The sequence below is a fragment of the Oncorhynchus keta genome, unplaced genomic scaffold (genome assembly GCF_023373465.1).
Source record: "Oncorhynchus keta strain PuntledgeMale-10-30-2019 unplaced genomic scaffold, Oket_V2 Un_contig_4530_pilon_pilon, whole genome shotgun sequence".
Classification (NCBI taxonomy): Eukaryota; Metazoa; Chordata; class Actinopteri; order Salmoniformes; family Salmonidae; genus Oncorhynchus; species Oncorhynchus keta.
In genome coordinates this window covers 206,022-213,948 of record NW_026287825.1, presented here as the reverse complement: position 1 = coordinate 213,948, position 7,927 = coordinate 206,022, and positions in this window count along the sequence as shown.

Here is a 7,927-nt window from a genome sequence, read left to right as displayed (position 1 = left end):
CTAAATCATTGCTAGGGTGACGGGGATAGAGTAAGAGCCTAAACCATTGCTAGGGTGATGGGGATAGAGTAAGACCCTAAACCATTGCTAGGGTGATGGGGATGGGGATAGAGTAAGACCCTAAACCCTTGTTAGGGTGATGGGGATGGGGATAGAGTAAGACCCTAAACCCTTGCTAGGGTGATGGGGATGGGGATAGAGTAAGACCCTAAACCCTTCCTAGGGTGATGGGGATGGGGATAGAGTAAGACCCTAAACCATTGCTAGGGTGATGGGGATGGGGATAGAGTAAGACCCTAAACCATTGCTAGGGTGATGGGGATGGGGATAGAGTAAGACCCTAAACCCTTGTTAGGGTGATGGGGATAGAGTAAGACCCTAAACCATTGCTAGGGTGATGGGGATGGGGATAGAGTAAGACCCTAAACCATTGCTAGGGTGATGGGGATGGGGATAGAGTAAGACCCTAAACCCTTGTTAGGGTGATGGGGATAGAGTAAGACCCTAAACCCTTGTTAGGGTGATGGGGATGGGGATAGAGTAAGACCCTAAACCCTTGCTAGGGTGATGGGGATAGAGTAAGACCCTAAACCCTTGCTAGGATGATGGGGATGGGGATAGAGTAAGACCCTAAACCATTGCTAGGGTGATAGGGATTGGGATAGAGTAAGACCCTAAACCCTTGTTAGGGTGATGGGGATGGGGATAGAGTAAGACCCTAAACCATTGCTAGAGTGATGGGGATGGGGATAGAGTAAGACCCTAAACCCTTGCTAGGGTGATGGGGATGGGGATAGAGTAAGACCCTAAACCCTTCCTAGGGTGATGGGGATAGAGTAAGACCCTAAACCCTTGTTAGGGTGATGGGGATGGGGATATAGTAAGATCCTAAACCCTTACTAGGGTGATGGGGATGGGGATAGAGTAAGACCCTAAACCATTGCTAGGGTGATGGGGATGGGGATAGAGTAAGACCCTAAACCATTGCTAGGGTGATGGGGATGGGGATAGAGCAAGACCCTAAACCATTGCTAGGGTGATGGGGATTGGGATAGAGTAAGACCCTAAACCCTTGCTAGGGTGATGGGGATGGGGATAGAGTAAGGCCCTAAACCCTTGTTAGGGGGATGGGGATAGAGTAAGACCCTAAACCATTGCTAGAGTGATGGGGATGGGGATAGAGTAAGACCCTAAACCCTTGTTAGGGTGATGGGGATAGAGTAAGACCCTAAACCCTTGCTAGGGTGATGGTGATGGGGATAGAGTAAGACCCTAAAACCTTGCTAGGGTGATGGGGATAGAGTAAGACCCTAAACACTTGTTAGGGTGATGGGGATGGGGAGAGAGTAAGACCCTAAACCCTTGTTAGGGTGATGGGGATAGAGTAAGACCATAAACCCTTGCTAGGGTGATGGTGATGGGGATAGAGTAAGACCCTAAACCCTTCCTAGGGTGATGGGGATAGAGTAAGACCCTAAACCCTTGTTAGGGTGATGGGGATGGGGATAGAGTAAGATCCTAAACCCTTACTAGGGTGATGGGGATGGGGATAGAGTAAGACCCTAAACCATTGCTAGGGTGATGGGGATGGGGATAGAGTAAGACCCTAAACCATTGGTAGGGTGATGGGGATGGGGATAGAGTAAGACCCTAAACCCTTCCTAGGGTGATGGGGATGGGGATAGAGTAAGGCCCTAAACCCTTGTTAGGGTGATGGGGATGGGGATAGAGTAAGACCCTAAACCATTGCTAGAGTGATGGGGATGGGGATAGAGTAAGACCCTAAACCCTTGCTAGGGTGATGGGGATGGGGATAGAGTAAGACCCTAAACCCTTCCTAGGGTGATGGGGATAGAGTAAGACCCTAAACCCTTGTTAGGGTGATGGGGATGGGGATAGAGTAAGATCCTAAACCCTTACTAGGGTGATGGGGATGGGGATAGAGTAAGACCCTAAACCATTGCTAGGGTGATGGGGATGGGGATAGAGTAAGACCCTAAACCATTGCTAGGGTGATGGGGATGGGGATAGAGCAAGACCCTAAACCATTGCTAGGGTGATGGGGATGGGGATAGAGCAAGACCCTAAACCATTGCTAGGGTGATGGGGATGGGGATAGAGTAAGACCCTAAACCCTTGTTAGGGTGATGGGGATGGGGATAGAGTAAGACCCTAAACCATTGCTAGGGTGATGGGGATGGGGATAGAGTAAGACCCTAAACCCTTCCTAGGGTGATGGGGATAGAGTAAGACCCTAAACCATTGCTAGTGTGATGGGGATAGAGTAAGAACCTAAATCATTGCTAGGGTGACGGGGATAGAGTAAGACCCTAAACCATTGCTAGGGTGATGGGGATAGAGTAAGACCCTAAACCATTGCTAGGGTGATGGGGATGGGGATAGAGTAAGACCCTAAACCCTTCCTAGGGTGATGGGGATGGGGATAGAGTAAGACCCTAAACCCTTGCTAGGGTGATGGGGATGGGGATAGAGTAAGACCCTAAACCCTTCCTAGGGTGATGGGGATAGAGTAAGACCCTAAACCCTTGTTAGGGTGATGGGGATGGGGATAGAGTAAGACCCTAAACCCTTGCTAGGGTGATGGGGATAGAGTAAGACCCTAAACCCTTGCTAGGATGATGGGGATGGGGATAGAGTAAGACCCTAAACCATTGCTAGGGTGATGGGGATTGGGATAGAGTAAGACCCTAAACCCTTGCTAGGGTGGGATGGGGATGGGGATAGAGTAAGGCCCTAAACCCTTGTTAGGGTGATGGGGATGGGGATAGAGTAAGACCCTAAACCATTGCTAGAGTGATGGGGATGGGGATAGAGTAAGACCCTAAACCCTTGCTAGGGTGATGGGGATGGGGATAGAGTAAGACCCTAAACCCTTCCTAGGGTGATGGGGATAGAGTAAGACCCTAAACCCTTGTTAGGGTGATGGGGATGGGGATAGAGTAAGATCCTAAACCCTTACTAGGGTGATGGGGATGGGGATAGAGTAAGACCCTAAACCATTGCTAGGGTGATGGGGATGGGGATAGAGTAAGACCCTAAACCATTGCTAGGGTGATGGGGATGGGGATAGAGCAAGACCCTAAACCATTGCTAGGGTGATGGGGATGGGGATAGAGTAAGACCCTAAACCCTTGTTAGGGTGATGGGGATGGGGATAGAGTAAGACCCTAAACCATTGCTAGGGTGATGGGGATGGGGATAGAGTAAGACCCTAAACCCTTGTTAGGGTGATGGGGATGGGGATAGAGTAAGACCCTAAACCATTGCTAGGGTGATGGGGATGGGGATAGAGTAAGACCCTAAACCATTGCTAGGGTGATGGGGATGGGGATAGAGCAAGACCCTAAACCATTGCTAGGGTGATGGGGATGGGGATAGAGTAAGACCCTAAACCCTTGTTAGGGTGATGGGGATGGGGATAGAGTAAGACCCTAAACCATTGCTAGGGTGATGGGGATGGGGATAGAGTAAGACCCTAAACCCTTCCTAGGGTGATGGGGATAGAGTAAGACCCTAAACCATTGCTAGTGTGATGGGGATAGAGTAAGACCCTAAATCATTGCTAGGGTGACGGGGATAGAGTAAGACCCTAAACCATTGCTAGGGTGATGGGGATAGAGTAAGACCCTAAACCATTGCTAGGGTGATGGGGATGGGGATAGAGTAAGACCCTAAACCCTTCCTAGGGTGATGGGGATGGGGATAGATAAGACCCTAAACCCTTGCTAGGGTGATGGGGATGGGGATAGAGTAAGACCCTAAACCCTTCCTAGGGTGATGGGGATAGAGTAAGACCCTAAACCCTTGTTAGGGTGATGGGGATGGGGATAGAGTAAGACCCTAAACCCTTGCTAGGGTGATGGGGATAGAGTAAGACCCTAAACCCTTGCTAGGATGATGGGGATGGGGATAGAGTAAGACCCTAAACCATTGCTAGGGTGATGGGGATTGGGATAGAGTAAGACCCTAAACCCTTGCTAGGGTGATGGGGATGGGGATAGAGTAAGGCCCTAAACCCTTGTTAGGGTGATGGGGATGGGGATAGAGTAAGACCCTAAACCATTGCTAGAGTGATGGGGATGGGGATAGAGTAAGACCCTAAACCCTTGCTAGGGTGATGGGGATGGGGATAGAGTAAGACCCTAAACCCTTCCTAGGGTGATGGGGATAGAGTAAGACCCTAAACCCTTGTTAGGGTGATGGGGATGGGGATAGAGTAAGACCCTAAACCCTTGTTAGGGTGATGGGGATGGGGATAGAGTAAGATCCTAAACCCTTACTAGGGTGATGGGGATGGGGATAGAGTAAGACCCTAAACCATTGCTAGGGTGATGGGGATGGGGATAGAGTAAGACCCTAAACCATTGCTAGGGTGATGGGGATGGGGATAGAGCAAGACCCTAAACCATTGCTAGGGTGATGGGGATTGGGATAGAGTAAGACCCTAAACCCTTGCTAGGGTGATGGGGATGGGGATAGAGTAAGGCCCTAAACCCTTGTTAGGGTGATGGGGATGGGGATAGAGTAAGACCCTAAACCATTGCTAGAGTGATGGGGATGGGGATAGAGTAAGACCCTAAACCCTTGCTAGGGTGATGGGGATGGGGATAGAGTAAGACCCTAAACCCTTCCTAGGGTGATGGGGATAGAGTAAGACCCTAAACCCTTGTTAGGGTGATGGGGATGGGGATAGAGTAAGATCCTAAACCCTTACTAGGGTGATGGGGATGGGGATAGAGTAAGACCCTAAACCATTGCTAGGGGGATGGGGATAGAGTAAGACCCTAAACCATTGCTAGGGTGATGGGGATGGGGATAGAGCAAGACCCTAAACCATTGCTAGGGTGATGGGGATAGAGTAAGACCCTAAACCATTGCTAGTGTGATGGGGATAGAGTAAGACCCTAAATCATTGCTAGGGTGACGGGGATAGAGTAAGACCCTAAACCATTGCTAGGGTGATGGGGATAGAGTAAGACCCTAAACCATTGCTAGGGTGATGGGGATGGGGATAGAGTAAGACCCTAAACCCTTCCTAGGGTGATGGGGATAGAGTAAGACCCTAAACCCTTGTTAGGGTGATGGGGATGGGGATAGAGTAAGATCCTAAACCCTTACTAGGGTGATGGGGATGGGGATAGAGTAAGACCCTAAACCATTGCTAGGGTGATGGGGATGGGGATAGAGTAAGACCCTAAACCATTGCTAGGGTGATGGGGATGGGGATAGAGCAAGACCCTAAACCATTGCTAGGGTGATGGGGATGGGGATAGAGTAAGACCCTAAACCCTTGTTAGGGTGATGGGGATGGGGATAGAGTAAGACCCTAAACCATTGCTAGGGTGATGGGGATGGGGATAGAGTAAGACCCTAAACCCTTCCTAGGGTGATGGGGATAGAGTAAGACCCTAAACCATTGCTAGTGTGATGGGGATAGAGTAAGACCCTAAATCATTGCTAGGGTGACGGGGATAGAGTAAGACCCTAAACCATTGCTAGGGTGATGGGGATAGAGTAAGACCCTAAACCATTGCTAGGGTGATGGGGATGGGGATAGAGTAAGACCCTAAACCCTTGCTAGGGTGTTGGGGATAGAGTAAGACCCTAAACCATTGCTAGGGTGATGGGGATAGAGTAAGACCCTAAAACCTTGTTAGGGTGATGGGGATGGGGATAGAGTAAGACCCTAAAACCTTGTTAGGGTGATGGGGATGGGGATAGAGTAAGACCCTAAACCCTTGTTAGGGTGATGGGGTTGGGGATAGAGTAAGACCCTAAACCATTGCGAGGGTGATGGGGACAGATTAAGACCCTAAACCCTTGTTAGGGTGATGGGGATGGGGATAGAGTAAGACCCTAAACCATTGCGAGGGTGATGGGGACAGATTAAGACCCTAAACCCTTGTTAGGGTGATGGGGATGGGGATAGAGTAAGACCCTAAACCATTGCTAGGGTGATGGGGATAGAGTAAGACCCTAAACCCTTGTTAGGGTGATGGGGACAGATTAAGACCCTAAACCCTTGTTAGGGTGATGGGGATGGGGATAGAGTAAGACCCTAAACCATTGCGAGGGTGATGGGGACAGATTAAGACCCTAAACCCTTGCTAGGGTGATGGGGATGGGGATAGAGTAAGACCCTAAACCATTGCGAGGGTGATGGGGACAGAGTAAGACCCTAAACCCTTGTTAGGGTGATGGTGATAGAGTAAGACCCTAAACCCTTGCTAGGGTGATGGGGATAGAGTAAGACCCTAAACCCTTGCTAGGGTGATGGTGATGGGGATAGAGTAAGACCCTAAACCCTTGTTAGGGTGATGGGGACAGATTAAGACCCTAAACCCTTGCTAGGGTGATGGTGATGGGGATAGAGTAAGGCCCTAAACCCTTGTTAGGGTGATGGGGATGGGGATAGAGTAAGACCCTAAACCCTTGCTAGGGTGATGGTGATGGGGATAGAGTAAGACCCTAAACCATTGCTAGGGTGATGGGGATGGGGATGGAGTAAGACCCTAAACGCTTGCTAGGGTGATGGGGATGGGGATAGAGTAAGACCCTAAACCCTTGCTAGGGTGATGGGGATAGAGTAAGACCCTTGCTAGGGTGATGGTGATGGGGATAGGGTAAGACCCTAAACCGTTCCTAGGGTGATGGGGATAGAGTAAGACCCTAAACCCTTGTTAGGGTGATGGGGATGGTTATAGAGTAAGACCCTAAACCATTGCTAGGGTGATGGGGATAGAGTAAGACCCTAAACCCTTGCTAGGGTGATGGTGATGGGGATAGAGTAAAACCCTAAACCCTTCCTAGGGTGATGGGGATAGAGTAAGACCCTAAACCCTTCCTAGGGTGATGGGGATAGAGTAAGACCCTAAACCATTGCTAGGGTGTTGGGGATAGAGTAAGACCCTGAACTCTTGCTAGGTGTTGGGGATAGAGTAAGACCCTAAACCCTTGCTAGGGTGATGGGGATAGAGTAAGACCCTAAACCCTTGCTAGGGTGTTGGGGATAGAGTAAGACCCTAAACCCTTGCTAGGGTGATGGTGATAGATTAAGACCCTAAACCCTTGCTAGGGTGTTGGGGATAGAGTAAGACCCTAAACTATTGCTAACCCTAAACCATTGCTAGGGTGATGGGGATAGAGTAAGACCCTAAACCATTGCTAGGGTGATGGGGATAGAGTAAGACCCTAAACCCTTGCTAGGGTGATGGGGATAGAGTAAGACCCTAAACCCTTGTTAGGGTGATGGGGATAGAGTAAGACCCTAAACCCTTGTTAGGGTGATGGGGATGGGGATAGAGTAAGACCCTAAACCCTTGCTAGGTGTTGGGGATAGAGTAAGACCCTAAACCATTGCTAGGGTGATGGGGATATAGTAAGACCCTAAACCCTTGTTAGGGTGATGGGGATAGAGTAAGACCCTAAACCCTTGCTAGGGTGTTGGGGATAGAGTAAGACCCTAAACCATTGCTAGGGTGATGGGGATAGAGTAAGACCCTAAAACCTTGTTAGGGTGATGGGGATGGGGATAGAGTAAGACCCTAAACCCTTGTTAGGGTGATGGGGATGGGGATAGAGTAAGACCCTAAACCATTGCGAGGGTGATGGGGACAGATTAAGACCCTAAACCCTTGTTAGGGTGATGGGGATAGAGTAAGACCCTAAACCATTGCGAGGGTGATGGAGACAGATTAAGACCCTAAACCCTTGTTAGGGTGATGGGGATGGGGATAGAGTAAGACCCTAAACCATTGCGAGGGTGATGGGGACAGATTAAGACCCTAAACCCTTGCTAGGGTGATGGGGATGGGGATAGAGTAAGACCCTAAACCCTTGTTAGGGTGATGGTGATAGAGTAAGACCCTAAACCCTTGCTAGGGTGATGGGGATAGAGTAAGACCCT